Source organism: Peromyscus leucopus, chromosome 5 (genome assembly GCF_004664715.2).
Source record: "Peromyscus leucopus breed LL Stock chromosome 5, UCI_PerLeu_2.1, whole genome shotgun sequence".
NCBI lineage: Eukaryota > Metazoa > Chordata > Mammalia > Rodentia > Cricetidae > Peromyscus > Peromyscus leucopus.
In genome coordinates this window covers 59,853,971-59,872,736 of record NC_051067.1, presented here as the reverse complement: position 1 = coordinate 59,872,736, position 18,766 = coordinate 59,853,971, and the positions used below count along the sequence as shown (strand labels likewise).

At 35.9% G+C, this 18,766-nt stretch overlaps 1 long non-coding RNA gene across 2 annotated transcripts in view; it reads left to right on the top strand.

Moving 5' to 3' along the window:
• LOC119088048 overlaps window positions 1-18,068 on the top strand; it is a 32,201-nt gene extending 14,133 nt beyond the window's left edge. For both annotated transcript variants that reach the window (XR_005091619.1, XR_005091620.1), the window contains 2 exons: window positions 3,842-3,937; window positions 17,266-18,068. This is a non-coding gene — a long non-coding RNA (uncharacterized LOC119088048). The remainder of the gene's footprint in view (window positions 1-3,841; window positions 3,938-17,265) is intronic.
• The last annotated feature ends 698 nt before the right edge of the window (window positions 18,069-18,766 follow it).

The window sequence follows — 18,766 nt, the reverse complement described above, 5'->3', positions numbered from 1 at the left end:
GAGGACTTGACCCAGACCAATAACTTTGCAATGAACAATTGCAAGTAAAGACAACTCACTTTGTCACACTATGTTGTGCCCGTGTCTCCCCCAAGCAAGACCACCACGGAGCTGATATCCGATGCAAAACGCACAAGGGTTTATTGATAACAAGCAAGCCTGGGCTTGGTCGATGTCCAACACTCTGACTCAGTGGGTGGAGGAGGATGGCCCTGAGCTCTCAGAACGAGGGGTTTTTAAAGGGAAACACCGCAAGCAGAGTGGTACAAGCCTTTGCGTCATAGAAATGGGGGAGGATATGTAACCTTTGGATTCACTAGTTTGGGTCCAGAGGAATTTTTCAACAGTGGTTATCAGAAGAACATTTGCAGCCCCCGGATGTTGTTTATCAGGATTGATTTATGCTAGTGAGCTCCCATGGAGACTGACTGGCCTCACGTGTTCACATTGAACCATGCACGTAGCTCTAAGTTGGTGAGGGGTTCCAGACAGTAAACAACTGGCTGAACCTAGAGCAGTCAGAGTACATGCAGAAGGGGATCTACTGCAAGGACTCTGTCAATAGCCCTCCCAGAAACTGCTTGCTTAAGTCGCAGGAAACTGAAATTGAGGCCTGATCTCTGAGAGAAGACTGAGCAGCCTGTTATGGCATCTGCTTGGTCCTTTCAACTACAGCTTCCATGACTAGACTGATACTTTCTTTTTTTTTCTCTTAAATTTTATTTTATTTTATTTTGAGGGTGCACTACAAGGGCAGAGGGTGGATACAAAGGGACCAGGAAATGAATGGGATGGAGATGAATGATGTGAAAGACACAAAGAATAAATAAAAAAGAAAGTTTAAAAAAAAAAAAAAACCTTTGATTTACCCCATCATTTCTTGGAGAACTCCTTTAGATAAGGTGCTTTAGTTTAGTTCCCATCTCAACACCATCTCTAGAAGCAGGTGTAATATGAGGTAATAAGTTGAAGCTATAGTATTTTAGGAGCAATTGAGATGGAGATGGTTCCTCCATGCTGTCTTCAGGCTGGTGTGAGCAATAGCTCGGAGATGAAAGGCTCACAGCAAAAACCACAACTACAAGAGCTCGGTTTGCCCCATGTTGTCTTCACTTCTGTTTAGAAACACGGAGCAGGGGAGCAAGTCCCATCCCTTAGTCATATTCCGTTTTTTTAAAGCTATCATATAGTTTTCTCAGAGCTGTTTAAGCTGGAAACTGAGCAGAGAAAAACTGCTATAGCATAGACAATACAGTGTAACATCGTAGATGAGAAAAATTCAAGAGCTTTTTATGAGGCAAGAGATACTGTTTGGCTTTTTGCTTTACTTTTTTTTGTCTTCTTGTTTTGTTTACTGTCATAAGTGACTATACTTGAGGGAAAGGAAATTGGGTGTGGTTACTATGCAGTTCCTGTCTTTAATAAACTCCTAAATTAGGCACCAATTGTCTTCCTCAGATACTGTATAGCTCTGGAGTCCTTAGGTAGACTAAGTAGACAATTTTAGCATAAAATTGAAGATGGTTGTGGTGGTATCATTTGAACCTGCTAAGTTTTTCAATTTCATACCACGAATCTATATCATGGGATTTATTTAAGCCCAGCTTGCTTTCTGGAACTTGTGCACTGTAAACTCCACTTGAACTTGTGAACTGTAAACTCTGTTTGAGGAACATGAACACCCAATTTTTAATGCTACTTAGGATTCAACTTGGTCACAGTGAGACTATTAGCAATATTTTTATTTAGCCATAATAATGAGAAAATAAGTAAATGATTTGAATTCTGGTCACATTTCTTTGCTAGTCATATTGAGTCCCAACTTTACTAAACTGTTTACAGATATATTTTTACAAATTAAAAACTTCACATGGTGAAGGTATGTGTATTTACTTTGTTATCTTAAGTTCTTTCTACATTCTTTTAAATTAGTGCTGTTTGTGACATTAACAGGTTCCATACTGTAGCCTCAAAGCTATATAAACATTTACATAATACCAAGACTACAGTTATTACCAAGTAGACATTACTAAGCTTGAGATATATGGGCATAAAAATGAGCACCTAAAAAAAGAGAATCAAAAACAGAAAAACCAAAGGTCAGATAAGATCTCAATGACTGTAAATCAAATATGAAGTTCCTTAAATTGAAATGACCATTTATTTTTAATAAACAAAGCAAAAAACTATTTGAGATGATTAAGAAAAAGAGATATCTCTTACATTTTTACAGTTCATTATTATTATTATTATTATTATTATTATTATTATTATGATATTCCTTCACCTTCTTCAATTCTGTTGTTTCTCAAGTTTCTGTCCTTGGCACTAAACTTTGTTTAGTTCCCTTGGGCAGGTCCTATCTGCTATAGTCTTAGATTTAAATAGCATGTATGGAACAATCCACATTGGTTTTCTGAGGTTCTATTTATATTTACCAGATACATACCAGACTGAAGCAGAGACTTGTCTTTAAATTCTATATTTACTCTTATTAGCTTTTAATTCAATCTTCATAGCAACTAGTCATTAACTATTTACCACTTACTGTATTATGAGAACTTTAAGGATGATACCCTTTCAATTTCTGCAGCAAATAACAGAGGACACGTGGAAATTCTCATTTTACAAAAAAAATAGAAACATGAAAATTAAAATCTGTTTCAAAGTAAGACCAATAATATGTGATGTAATGATATTTGAACTTAAGGTGTTCAGCCTCCAAAACTATGCTTCGCCTATTAAGCTGTTTTAAATCATCCTCTTCACCCAGAATTGAAATCTGAAACACATCTTGTTGCTTTCCTGCCTTTTAACAAGCACAATTATTTATTTGAATATTAATATTTTAAATATATACTGTTTTAAATAAAACCAATCCACACAGATAGTGCTCTCTAGAAAGTGATGCTGGTATCAAGAAGTATCTCAAGACCTGGGGAAAACTGGAAAAAAAATTTCTTCTGCAAAAGTCAATGTGTTACTCTCAGAGCTTTAGATTCATTGTGAATTGTTATGGCCAAGAGAAGCCCAAAGCATGCTAATCAATGGCATAAAAGACAGATGCTAAATATGCATGAGGAAAGACAGAAAGAGGAAGCTCTACGTAGAATATCTTCATTAGTCGTTTAGACCAGTTGAAACCATGACCTATTTCTCTTCTAATTTCATCATTACAGCATTCACACTTTGCAAGGATACAGAATTAACAGACAGTGAACAAATGAAAGAGTGAATTTACTGGTGATAGATGAATGGGTGGGCGTTTGAATGGGTGACTGGATAGATGGATGAATGGATGAGTAGATGGATGGATAGGCAGGCAGGTGAGTAGGTGAGTAAATGGAGATAAACAGATAGAAAGAGACATATGGACTCTGCTTTAATATAATAGAGCACATTAAAATTGTAAATGATTCCCCAAACTCTCAACTCCTCAAAGCAGAACTGTAACAAAGAACAGAAATTTACTGTTTATTGTTCAGTCCACAGACTCTTGGAAGGTCTTATTACATGACAGGTGCCCTGCTGAATACTTTATTACCATATCCAGGCTTGCTTGGGACTATATCCTACATGCCAGAAAATTGCCACACATTTCAGGCACAAAGGAATAATGAAGTATATGGCAAGTAAGCAGCCATTTAACAAGTCCATCAAAGCAATATATTTAACTCCCAAAGTTAAAAATGAAAACAAACCTTTAGCTTCTAAGCTCAATTACACCTATAGAGAGGGAGGTTTGCCGGGGACAACATTCTGTCTTGTCAAGGATTTCTTATCATCAAGGAAGAATAAACACTCTAATTATTTTTTGCCTTTTTGTTTGTTTCCTAATTAGATCATCCATTATTCCCTGGAATTCAAATCCACATCAGATTTATAATGGGAGGCTCCTGAAATATTGATTTGGTTATAGAAATATCAAGCTTGGCAGGTAAGCTGTCTTATTGCTACAGATACTCTCCTTTTTTCTGAATATGTTTGTAAATGGCTGATAGAGTACAATGAACAAGCAGTATGCATTTCTATTAGGAACAGAAAGGACTGTAAAAGCATTTATATAGCTTCTCTAGCATCTTCCAATTCTGTATTCTGAGAATTAGGGTGGAATATAAATCAAAGTATATAAATTCTAATCAACAGAAGATCTAGCACTAGCCTGTCATGTCTACACACCCATGCTGCCCTGAAAGTGAGACAAGAGACACAGAAATATAAAGGATGTCATAATTAGGACAGAACATGGTGTAACAGTGGAGATGCCGGTTCTAAATGGTTCTTTAATATCTACCTCTAACAAACAACATGACATGCCATCTCTCCACATACGTTAGTTTTGGGGTTAATTTACAAATAACAAAATTTTCACAAAGTGTATAATCACAAAGTATTACCCCTTAGCATTGAAGCAAAAAAAAATGACTATTTTAAAAATGCTGTTCTCTGCTTATAAAGTATATTCTTACCTTGGACAACCATTCTGAAATTCTCATATGTGCATTTTGCACAGGAAAAATACCACGAATCACAGGGGAGACATACATAAGAAATAAATGGAAAAAACGTAGAATGCCTATATGATACTTATCTTAACATTCTGGGATGTATGAAAGTATTTTCTAAGCTGGCACATGAGGCTAATCTTGTCATATGAAAACCTCTCTGCAATCTAAAGATACATACTGCATATAATTAGAATTCACAGCGAAGTCTCTCATGTTTGGTGCAGAAGAATGAGTTAATGGAAACCAGATGAAGGATGTCTCTTCCACATTTGCCCCTAAATAATTATATAAAGTCCCAGAGACTTATTGCCCTCATCCATTTACATATAAAGGGGAGTGAAGTAGTTTTCCTTAAAGGCAAACCAGTGACCCCCACCAATTCCATAAGCATTATACATGTGCACCATACAGGGAAGGGCAAGAGCTAAGCCATGTTGAATAAGCCTTAGTGAAGCTAAGTCCTGTGCTTGTAAGAGAACCGAGAGGTTAACCAGCTTTGGAGAAACAGTGCAAATTTGTCTCAGATTCAGTGGTGGGAATAAAAATCAACTGTGGTTGTCACTGTTGCCACTAGCCACTTACATGGCCGAGAAGCTTCTTACAACAGTGCTGTCTGCTAAGGCGGCATGTCAGTATGACGCTCTCAAATGTTAGTAGCAGAACGGCTTAGCAAACTAGCATGCTCTTTCCTTTACACACTTCAATCTGGTGATTCAAAAGAAGAAACTTTAATCTCACCCTGCTGATCAGCTAAGATGTTTAATGTATTAGTGCTGAGTAAAAAGAATATACTTCCTCAAAGAGAATGTCTCTAGACTTCGCTGGCTGTCTCTAAACTTAACACGGGAAAAATTAGCTGCTGGCCCTGTTTCTGCCCATGGTTTTCAAATTAAGAATGATGCCCTCGGAATTGTTGTAACAACGCACACTGCTCTTCAGGAGGACTGTGGACATCCCGTACCCCTGGCAGTGCAGTGTGAGTACCATATGCAGCATTAACCTCCAGCCAATGTTTTCTCAAATGGGACCGCAATTTCAGAGTTTCCCTTTCAACTCGCTGCCCTAACTGAATAGAATTTTCTTTTCTCTTATGTAATTCTAACAATGCGAAAACTGTGTACATTATGAGGAATCATAAATCAGCAAATCATCCGGTGTTAAAACTGTGTGTGGTTTCTTTTGTGGATGGGACATTTGGAGATATTTGACACATATATTTATGGTACAAATGCGGAAATATTAATCATACCAGCAAAATGAGTTTGGCTTCCATGACCACAGTTGTGTTGTCCAAGAAACACACACTTGCCAATGTAGAATTTCCTTTTCTTCTCTCAAAATATTTACAGATTTAGCAGAGATACAGTTTTATTTGTGGTGAGTCAAATTGTTGGTTTGTATACTCAAAGAAATATCAGAGAGATGAATAAATTAGAATGTACTCTTTGTAAAGAGAAAATTAAATTGGTTTCAACAACTATTATGTTTTGTTTGGTTTATATTTTCAAAACTAGAAAAACAAAATGGACAAAGAAAAAAGATGAAAGTGCTTTTATCATGTGTTTTGCTGTTTTCAAATTAGAGATTCCATTTTTTCTTGCCTATGTAAGTATTTTTATTGAACAAAAGCAGAGGGAAAAAAGCTAACCATCATGTTTCTTTGTGTATTATTTACAATGAGCCATGTAACATGGGACCTTATGGTTGAAGTACCCTTGAATTGAATTGATAAAATTCCAAATGCTGCACAAAATTTTCTTCTTTATACTGAGCAAGTAATTGCCAAAGAGTCCTTTGGAAATTGTAAAGCAATTTAATTCAAAGAAGGAAAAAAGTAGATGTAATTACTTATTCGTTGTCATGAGAAGTCATCTCAATCCTCCTGTGACTGTTTTTCCACAAAGCAACTGAAACTTGTTTTCAATTGTTCAGAGAAATTAAAAATGAAGTGGTAAACACTTACCTGACATTGAGTCTTCCACTGAAAAATCACTGTAGGAACAGTCCAGGATATAAACTATATTGACTTCTGTTTTTAAATAGATTAAATATACCTGATTAATGCTTATCAGCATTTTTTAATGTTATGAAAATATGAAGAAATAAATAAAAATGGAAGGATATTTTCCCTAAGCATTTCTCATAATTCATGTAGTATCAATAGCCCATAGTTTTTTCAAAGAAAACTTAATTTTCTTAGTATTATGCCCATTGCTTACTTGGAAAATGAAATATTCTCTTGAATGCTGCCTAGGGCTCAGAGTATGTTCTACTGATGAATTTTCTATGGACATTCAGCCGATGAAAATATATATTCTAGTACTGAAACTGGTGGAGAATTGGAAGAGAGCAGATTGGCAGAATATAAAGTGCTGTTTGGAGAAGGCAGCTAGCCTGTACAGAAGCATCGTTTACTTCTTCTATTTGTGTTAGGTCCTCCAAAGTGGAAATAACTCTTTTGTATCATTTTAGCAGACTCGATGACATTCATTGCAGCTGTACATCTCACAGTAGGAAGGACAGCGGGAATACAGCCAGTTATTAGCTAACTATGTGTAACCCTAGTGTGTCTGATTAATCCCAGGCTTCTCATGACAAACTTCACATCATCATTATTTGCAGGCCAACGGGGCTATTAAAAAGTATGGCCCCAACTGTATTATAAAGGCCCTAACTGTTCTTTATCCAGTTTTCAAGGCCATTGTCAACAACACTAAGGGCTGGGACTATCACTCAGAGAATAATTATCCAACAGGATAGCACATTGACTTCACTTTAAATAATCAAATGGGATTATTTTTTAAAGATATTAAGAGGGTTAATGGATTTAGAATTGGAAACTTCTTCATTCTTTTAAGAAAACTTGAACATAGTTTATAGTTGAGGTGACTGCATTCTTTTTTTCTTTTTCTTTTTTTTATTTGTTTTTGCTTTTTGAGATAGGGTTTCTCTGTGTAGCTTTGGCTGTTCTAGAACTCACTCTGTAGACCAGGCTGGCCAAAAACTCACAGAGATCTGCCTGCCTCTGCCTCCCACATTCTGGGATTAAAGGCCTATGCCACCACTGCCTTTCAAGGGGACTGTTTTGAACATCTGCCTAGTATCAGTGGATTCAATAGGCTTGAACAATTGAGTGTACAAACTTCATTTTCAAAGACTATAGCATTTGGGTTTTAGTGTAAAGGAGTCTTTAAGAATCCTAACTGCTTCATGTTTACAATTCTACTATGAATGACCTGTACCAATCTGATTCATCAATGAAAAGCCATCAAAGTATATTATAGTCTTTGCCTGCCTATCCACTATTTAAATTCTCTGCATTCTGTGTCCATAACATCCAAGATGACACATTGGAAAAATCCTGATGGAAACTGAATTAAATAAATAATTATGGAATACTCAGCATTGCAACTGATTTGGTCTTCATTGTAACAAAATCAAGAAGTCCCCCATGATTATGTACAAGGCAAAGCCCTTGTCTTTGCTGTATTTCAATCTGAATTTATGGATCATGAATAAATATTCACTGATCTCATGTGGGAGCCCACAGATAAAATAAAACAGGTTAATACAAAGTTTTAAAATGCAGTTTCTATTTGTAATCATAACTTAAAACTAAACATACAACCTAACTATGGAAGCAACTTTTTCTTAAAATGTTTATTGCTTTTCTCTTATAATCACCCGATTAAGCCATGAACAACCTCTTAAATGTTGAGTTCTCCAATAACATACCTTTTTTCCTTTAACTTATGTTGGTTAATTATGTCAACACAAGACCATATACAGTATCTAATATGTTATGCAATTAGTGGTGTTGTAAGCTCAGAAACTATGTCCCAAGATCTACTAAGTTTATTTACATCAATCATCACATGTTCACATCCAACTCTAATCATGAAGTGAAAAGAGCTAGACTTTCTTCCTTATCTTATTTTTCTCTTCTTTGTTTCATTTCAACTCTGCCTCAGTTTCCTACCTTAGCTTTTTTTCACTATTAAGCTCCCCAATGGTCCCAAGCTTTATTACATTTTTCTATGAATATTAATTACTATATTTAATATACTTCTATATGAAGAAATTCCTATTCAGTAATCTTTTTACCTAATGTATGTTCTGTCCTTGAATTCAGTCTGGAGAGCTAAAAATTCCGTTTCTGCAAACATCTGGTTTAACTACCAGAGTCAGGTAGTCACAAAACAATTAAAGGCTTAAAAAAACTGCTTATTTTTCTAAGAAAAATATCAGTTATGTTTGATTTCCATCACAGTACTCAGGAAAGGAAAACGGAGGCTTCAAGAGAAGTGAAACTATTTTTAAATGATTGGAGATTTCAGAAAGTGTTTGACAACTGAGGCATTATTATCTACAATGAGTTAATACTTCTAATGAATTTAATAAATAGGCATCTGAAGATTTTAATTAAAATGCTTTTGCAAAAACAAAAATAATTTTCCATTCTCCTAAAGGATATGTATATTTTTAATCGAGTACGTAAGTTGTACAGAAGAAAAAAAAGTATTTCCTTTGTGTTTGTAGCTCGCCCACATAATATAAATCTGATTTGATCCTTTCCAGAGCTTTGGACTGCCCACAACTTTATTTTCATTAAAACCACACTGGAGATATTAATTGCGGGAAGATAAACAGAGAGCACAAGGGTCAGTTGAATGACATAATGGAAAGTGTCAACTGTTGTGCTGTCCTGTTTTTGAAGTGTAGGGCCAATCATTTCCTGGTTCATCTCTGCCCACAGGTCTCCCACAGATGCGAGCCTGCTGAAGCTTGTGTATCAAAGAGAGAGCATGTCCCCAGGGAATGTTTTACTCTGGCAATACTGACTTTTACATTTCCCTCTTCCAAATGCTTTGCTTCCTGACCAAAATTTATTCACTTCACTTTTTTCTTGTTTTTATGAGACATCTCCAAAACAGAGTCTCCTTTAGTGAATAACAGAAAAAAAAAAAATGGAAAAATAGTGATAATCGTGGGAAACCAAATAAATGCTTATTAGGCAGATTGGGCTATAAGAATTTCATTGGTAAGAAAGGCGTTGAGCCTCAAGCTAACCTTTAAGCAATCAGAGCATTTTCCTTCACCAAACAAGCAAAGTGAGGGTTAGACGTTAATACATTAACTCAAGGACAAAGAAAGAGTCAAAATTTTCAATGGGATTTCTTGAATGTACATGAAATTGTCTCTGACTAAACCAGTCTTCACTATTTAGCTATAAACATCCTGTATTGAAGGTGAGATAAAACCAAGTGGAATGATTCACTCAATGGTCACTCTAGGTTATTTACATGGGGAAATTCTTTACTTCACCATGTACAACACACTGGAATGTTCTTCACACAATAAGACTTAACAACCTCATCAGGACCTCTCCTGGGCTCCAAAGGGTGATGATTTCTTATCCTTCCAACACAATACTTAAGTCTGCTATTTCTTTTCCCTTTGAAGGGTCAGGTTAATACTTCTAAACTTTCATGTGATCCAACATGTCAAGAAAAACCACTCTTATATGGACACCTAAACTTCTTGCTATTAACAAAAGAAACAAAAAGGACACTCCAGACAGAGGCATATATTTAAAAGGATGAATTTTATTAAGAGGCATATGACTTTCGGAGGGTTTTGTCATCGTGAGTAAATTAAAATGTTTGTGGTCATGCACAGTATTTTCAAGGTATCTAAAAATGACTTCCAATACTGCTCCATACACTTAGTCATTTACAGCCCTCTGAAAACAGTGCACATGTCTAAATTCTACTCAAAGATGAGCTCTATGCAAACACTTGGAAGTAAATTCAAGTATTTTCAGCTGTGCCAAGAAGTGGGAAAGGATATATGTGTGTGCTATTTCCGAATTTATTTGATACTTATAAACAAAAATGACTGACATGTGAACATAATAACTACCTAAAAGAAGGTCATAAAACTGTTGAACCAGAGAGGAGGGGAAACGATTTCAACCTGACAGTATTTGAAGGAATGAAGTGTCTGAATGCGAATACCTAAAAACATTATGTAAGATCAGCAGCTGTATAAAATGCGAAAGTTAACAATATGCTCTAAAGAGAATGTGCAATGATAGAACTATAAATCTTAAAATTGTTTTATTTGTATTACAGATACAACAATAGATGTGTAATCTATGTAACAATCTATGTAATGAATTAACGATTTCAGATTAATATAAATTAGTTGTCAATATAATTTGACCTAAATATTGTCTTTATATTATTATAATTTAACATAAACAGTTTATATTACATTTGGAGAGATCAAACTTACAAATTGGTCTTCTAATCTTTGTGCATGTATGTTTGTGTATAGCTATATATGTAGGTACACATTCATCTGTCTTTCCTTAAGATGTAGCCTACCTTGCATTCTGAGGCAGCTTTTCTCACTGGAACTCATCGTGTAGGTTAGACTGGCTGCCCAACAGGCCCTTGGGATCTGCCTGTCTTTTCTTCCTCAGCACTGGGATTTTTTGTGTGTGCCACTATGCCCAAGGTTTGTCCTTGGGTTCTGGGGATCAAACTCAGGTTATCATGTTTGCAAAGCAGGCTCTTTACTCATGAACGTTCTCCCCAGCCCATGCCATTCTCTTAAAACATGAAAAACAGGAAGGTGGAACAGGACAGGACAGTGCTTAGTCATTTTAAATGTAACATGCACCATGGTGACTTTTGAAAACAGAATATACCACATTTATAAATATATTCTATCAAGTTTTGGTAGTTAATGTATTTTTTGTGTAGAATGAAGTGAGGTTTGTCTGTTTACTTGACCCTAAAAATGGTAACCAAATAATGACTGAGTTCAGGACTAAAACCTCCAGTGAAAAACAAATCCTTACAGGACAATAGGACAATATCAATCAATGAAGAAATATCAAATAACAAGCTTTAGAATATCTACATGGAAAGTTACTGAATATTCATCAACAATGGAAATTGGGAAAAATAAATATAGAAAGAATGTAGCCACACAAAGATTAGAACAAATTACATCTCTAGTATACTTTGCACTTGCCTTTTAAGGAACTAGTGTATTTTCTAGTGAAAACATCACCATCAAAATCTACAGAAAGAATATTCTAGAAAATATGCAATATACTTAAGTGATCTTCTTCACACAAATGACACAAAGACTGGAAATTTTGTGTGTGGTTGCTATGTGTTGGATAATATCAGTGCTTTAAAAATTGACATGATTAAGATCAAAAAAGGAAAAATGTGGAATAAGAAAAGCCAATAAGCTCAGTGAGACTATCCCATTGAGCCTAAAGGGAAACTGTTGGCTTATTTACAGTGGAGAGTAGAAAAGTTTTATATCGGTAATGCTTGTAAACTGTGTCTTGGTGACTCCTACGTGCTGGAATAGGTGTGCTGAGTGTTTAAACAATTATCTCACAGTCAAGCATCATTGATATTTAAAACCAATACTCATGGTTCATTGAGCACCAGTACTCACTTATAGGATCCGTGTTAATTCATGATTTGAAAACTATTACATTTCACAGATAATCAAGTCCTTAAGATACATTCCTTCATTAAATATTTTTATATAGTCTCTACACACTTTAAGTTCCTCTCAAAATTTGAAGGCAGCATGAATGCTGGCTCTGAAAACTCTACTGGTGGTTTCTAGTTACAGAACAGAAATTCCAGAAACTCTCATGAATTCCTCCTTTCCTATCGTTGTGTGTTTAATATTTAATGTAGTATTCACTACAAAAGCAAGGTACATCAGATTCATATGCTTTAAAGCATACACATTCCATATTTAAGTCCAAATGTTTGAAGAATGACCTAGTATAAAGAAATGTGACAAATATTTTGAAGAAAAGGACATGGCATGAACTTATTTCCTTAAGTTACGAAGTTTCCTGTTTATTTGTCTTCTGTCCTGCTTTCCCCTTTTCTTTTGAGACTAGGTCTTGCTTTGTAGCCCAAACTGACCTGAAGCTTGTTGTCTTACCATCAGACCCCTGGGATTTTGGTGTGTCACATTTGATTTGGTTTCTGTTTAGTTTTGAAGATTATGATACTATCTCTGTGTTCTATCAAACTCTTCTAAGGATAATGCCTAACAATTCTCATAGCAGAAGCTTGAAGGAGATATAGATGGTGCTGAGATGACAATTTTTAGATACAAACTTCTCCAGGACCATCTTCACATCTCCTAAAAATCTCCACATCTCTTGTCAGTCTCAGGGGTAGAGTTGAGATTGAAGTCAATTGCCAAAATCTACTGCTCTTGTGAAAATCATAACTAGCGATAAAATGAAAGTGTAACTGGGAAACAATGGATGCTCCTGTTCATCCTTAAAAGAAATTTCTAAGTAATGACATAGCCAAGGAAAATTCTTAAGGGTTTGAAAATTAAGTGGCCTTTCAAGAGACACAAACAAAGCACATCAGACCAAATCATTTGCAAAACAGAAAGAGAGAAGGCAGATTGAACACAAACATGAACCAGGATTCTTTCTGAAACTCCCCATATGATCTGTCAAATACTGAAAAACCTTTTAGAAAAATCCATATTCACTACCAATTTCTCTGTTCTTTTTTCCTTTTAGGCTAAGTTAGATCCAGAGAAAATAGTTACTTATTTAAGCTTTTTGATTACTTAAAAGCCAAGAGAAGAGAAATTTTTAAAAAAATGAACTATTAAGTAATTTGAAGATTTTGAATACAACAACTAGTTGAACTTAATCGTATTTGACATATTCATCTGATTTAAAGATATTTTAAGGACATTATCAAATTAGAGTCTTCTTAATTTTGAGACAGTCTTGCTACATAGCTCTAGCTGTCTGGAGCTCACTCCTGCCTCAGCCTCTGCCATACTGGGATTACAAGAAGGTGTTACTATAGCTGGCTTCAAATGACAACCTTGAAATTCAGAAGCATAATATAAATTAATGAGAAAGGTTCATTTATGGCTCTGATTTCTTCAATTGATTGACACTCGGAGTGCTTTGATCCACCTCTGCTGTTTGCACTTTCATGAACAGACTTGAAGGTTTCCCTGGACACAGACAAGGCACACCCTCCTCTAGAAACTGAATCAAGCAACTTGCAAGTGCAAATTGCTTTACTGTCATACCAGCTCTGAAGTGATTCACTCAAAGCAATGTGTGTATCAATTGACTAGATATGTACATCAATTTAGTCAAAAATTACCACACAACAAAATACTGGAAGTCTGAAGATCAATAGAATAGCAAAGTTCAATAAAAATTCCTGTTTTTGACTCTTGTGTTTCATAATTTAAATAATAGGATTCAGCAAGCGTGTGCACATGATTTAGGAAATTGTTTCAGAATTTGGGTTAAAAAAACCTCCTTCAGTTCAATTACTGGAGACACAGCTGTAGTTATATTCTAAAGTAAAGGTAAGGTTTTCCATTCTGCCTTGTGGTCTAAGTCTGGCAGGCTTTCTAAAGGTCAGGATGATCCCTAGAGACAGGTCCTGAAGCTGCTTTTTGCAAATCTCTAGACCCAGAAGGTTGGGTTGATGCAAAGTAATAAGCTGTGACTGGGTACCTGGCAGTATCAAAGTAGCTCTGATCTCACAGGTGGGGACAGGAAAAGCCAACACCAATACAGCATGTGAAGCAAAAGACACAAAGAGGAGAATCAAGTGGAGTGTACTGGGTTGAAAGTCTACACAGCAGGAAGTGAATTCATGGCTGAGATTGCTTCACTGCGATGCTAGTGTGTCTTTCACATGTCACTTTGAGGACTGAATGGTAAAATGCCACAACTCTTTAACTATTTTAACTTTCTTTACAGTGCATAAAAGAGACAAAAAAGGAAAGTAAGCAAGAGAGAGAGAGAGAGAGAGAAATGAAAGAAAGAGAGAAAGAAAGAAAGAAAGAAAGAAAGAAAGAAAGAAAGAAAGAAAGAAAAGAAAGAAGGAAGGAAAGAAAGAAAGAAAGAAAGAAAGAAAGAAAGAAAGAAAGAAAGAAAGAAAGAAAGAAAGAGAAAGAAAGAAAGAAAGAAAGCAAACACCAATCTTGAAATTTTGATGCTATGGTCCAGGCTGCCTTGGACTACACAGTGATACCTTTCTTGTCTCAGAAATAAAAACACAAAGAAGATAAAAATGAATGATTTTTTTTATCTTGACCAAAAACAAAAAAGTTATTTGGTCAAGGATAAAGAGAATCTGCATTTATGGTTCACTCTATACTAACTAGAACTATTAGGTACAGGAAAGAACTGATTTGTGTTGTATTTCCAAGTTCTACATCTCTGAACCACCTTATATTCCTACTCAGTACCATATTCACTCAACTTGATACTTATCTGGAATATAAAGGATTTTTAAAAACTGGCTTATGGTAATAACCTATGCCCACTGAGGACAATTAAAGTATAAAGATGTAATTACACCTTAGTGAGAAATAACATTTAATTTTTCTTCTTTATTATTAATTTAGAGGGCTCCTTCTACTTCTTCTCATTATCACTAATTAATTTATGATTCCAATACATGAAACATTTGCTAGTCCTCATTTAGTATTCAATTATTTTATAAAATCCTAAAGATTGGAAAACACCATTCAATGTTTAATTTCATGTTGTGCCTGTCACGTTTATGCATCTAGTAGCTGTTTTATACATGGTATTTGTTAGTTGCTGCTCCATAGATGAATAGCACTAGGAACATTACTCTTTTCCTGACTGCAGGAGGTCGACCTTCTCCTCAGTTCTAAGGACAGTAATTATTTCACTAAATATAACCTGATTTGATAATAAGGTTTTCTCCATTCTAATATTAGCAGTTTCTCCTTTGCAGAAATTTATTTCTCTGAATAAAGATAATGAAATAAAATCATATGGTTTACTATTCTAATACTGTATAAGAATATTAAAGGTTTTTCCTCCCCTCTTCCTGTAAAAAATAGGAGATCCTTCCTCTGCCCTTTCTTCCTTCCTTCTGTTCTTCATTCCTTCCTTGCACTTTGTATATGTGGCAGATTCTTCTGTAGCCCAGGGTAGCCTGAAACGTGTTATGTAGCTGAGATTCTCCCTGAGTGCCTGATCCTCCTGCCTCTATCCACAGTACTGGGATTACAGGTGTGCTCTGCCATAGTCGGCTGCCTTCCAGTTTTAAATAACTGACAACAGATTTAAGGATTATCCCTAAATTTCTGTGGAGTGCCTGAGGCTTTCAGAATGCAAGTGTTTACATTAAAAACTAGTCAAGATGAAAAGGAAACTCATCTAACCCACATGGGTGGATAATTGAGTCTAGCCACACATTTTCACTCTTGGTGTTCTATGTCACTAAAACTTGATGTTTTTAGTAGAGATACCTTTAAAACATCAATGGGGCTCTATAAACTCTATGTATTTTGCCTAAACACATTGAACATTTTTTTTACTAGAAAGGATTAGACTGAAATGAACTGATTATTAAAAAAACAAGTCCTGTACTCATTGCATGAGTTGGCTGTTTGAAACCTGGAGCTTATGCAGGGACACTTGGCTCAGTCTGGGAGGAAGGGACTGGACCTGCCTGGACTGAGTCTACCAGGTTGATCGCAGTCCTCGGGGAATGTTGATCGAGGAATGGGGGGTAGGCTGGGGGTAAGGGGAGGGTGTGGGAGGGGGGAGAATAGGGGAACCCATGGCTGATATGTAGAACTGAATGATATTGTAAAATAATACATATATATATATATATATATATATATATATATATATATATATATATATAACTAATCACCAGGAAAAATGTTTATTGATTTAATTTTTTACATTTTCAGAGAGGGTCTAATTATGCTCCCTAGGATGGCTTCAAACTCACTGTAATCCCTCTGCCCCAGCCTCCTAAGTATTGGAATTATAATAATGAACCACATTGCCTGGCTGAAGAAAAAATTAAAAGTTGAAATGGCAAAAAGGATCTTTTCAGAAACCCTTCATTAAATTATAGAAATAAATTTTATGCAAGAAATTGTCATGCCTATAATAAAGATTATTTTGTTACAGCAGTAATAAAAGGTGTGTTATCTAGTTTCATTAATCTCTTTTTGATCAAATGGTCTATGTTAATACATGTAATGAGCACACTTTTAAGAAGTGAACCTGTTTAATGTACTGTTGATTAGATTTTGTTTTCATTGCAGTCAATTATGTTTGGATGTATCCTCGAATGATTTGTGCAGCTTGAATAAAATTCTCAATGAGTAAATAAACATCATACTGTATTAGAAAACTATTGAATACTTTCTCAATGGAATTTTCTGAAGTCTAACTCTTATTTAGTGGCAGAGCATCTGTAATGAGCTTTTTTTTCTGTTTTTGATTTTTGAGAGAGGGTTTCTTGTGTAGTTTTGGTGCCTGTCCTGGATCTCACTCTGTAGACCAGGCTGGCCTCGAACTCACAGAGATCTGCTTGGCCCAGCCTCCTAAGTGCTGAGATTAAAGGTGTGCGCCACCGCCGCCCGGCTGTTACGGGCATGTTTAACACACATTCACAGTTAGCATCAACTTCTTTGCAATGTTTTATTGATACTTCTATCTACCTAAAGGTAAGTAAATTGGTAAATAATAGGGATTATCTACATTCATAAAAATATGTGTGCTTATTATCAATTTTTGTGTGACTTACTAGTTTGTAGCTTGGATTTGCTTGCTCAAGATGGTTATTCAGTATCTATTTTCTGTGCCTATTTGCCATAATTTTTCATGAACTCAAGTTATGTCCTTACTCCACTCTCTTTCCAGGTATTCTTCTTTGTCATGGTAAGAGCAGATTTCTAAATGTTCCTGGACCAGCATCACCCAAAAGTTTATTACAGAAAGAATCTTCAGTTTACCACAGTCTTCATGATCCAGAACCCACATGTAAATATGATCACCAGCTCTTTTCTCTGGACATTCCACCTTGAAAAGTATAGCTATGTTGCCTGGCATCTTGCAGTTGGTACCTTCTGAACAGAGTTGTGGCAATGAATATCCTCTGCATATCTTCAAGCAGAAGCAGACACTGATTTATTTCCTTGTCATTACTGCTCTTGAGAAAGTGTATCAATGATATAACTAGGTATTGCATCTCATAGAGTTTGGACACGTAGCTCTGCAAGACTTTGGGTTGTATTAAGTTCCAGTTTTTCATAAAGACCACACAATAGTCTATACTTCCCTTGTCAGAAGCATGTTGTGAACTGAGGAAGTGAAAGTTTGAAATTCTCTGATTGAGTGCTGACTATTTTTTATTGAGATAGGGTCTTACTATCTTACTATCAAGGATGGCCTAGAACTCATGATCCTTTTGCCTCTGATTTCTGAGCATTAGGATTACAGGTGTGCAACACCACAGCTATTTGATCACTTCTGGATTCTAATGTAGGAGTGGCTGCCTATCACCTTTTAGAATGCCTCAGCTTGTTTGCCTGTTAAAGTATAGCTGAGTAGCATTATTCTCTGTTGCTGTCACTGGGCAGGAGTTTCCATTTACTTCTGACTCTGTGGCATTTCTAATAGCAACTTGAAGCAGTTTTAGGAAGATAATGGAGTAAGTAAGACATCTGGACCCCTTTGTTCTTCTCCCACATGGATACCTCGGGGAATTAAAATTATCTGTTGTCTTGTCTTGCCATTTGTTTCAATGTAGCTTGATTTGTTGACTTAAAGGTTTGATAAAGAATGCAGAGCATGTATGAACAAGGAGAGTGAGGGTCCATTTCAAGGGGCTCCTTCCAGCTCCCTCCATCCTGTTATGTTAGTTACCAACAGAAACTCTTAGGAGGTAAGTCTGCCTCTGCACTGGAAGATGTCCATCCTGACAATGCTTCAAGAATAACACTCAGTCTCAGGGCATTTGCTTATGTGTCATTCAAGGCATAAAATATTCCAAGTTTCCTGAAGGTTATTAGGTTTCCCTGACTAATGGGCCTTTTGCACCAGAGAGATGAGGTAGGTGTGCTTGTGCAGACCTATAATCCCAGCACTCAAGACCAACGTTGAGGCAGACAGAATGCTGCAAGTCTGAGGATAACCTGGGCTAGAATGTGAGTTCCAGCAAGCTAGGACTACACAGAAAGATCCTGTCTCAAAAGAAACATAGCAAGTAGCCATGACTGGAGTATTTATCATGTAAGAATACTACCTGCGCACAGGTGATGTTTTCCCTGCCTCTCCTTTCCTCACTCTATCTGCAATCCATTCCTCCATTCTTCCTCTCTAAGGGTTTACAATTCAGAAAGGTCATTTTCATTGTTAATGA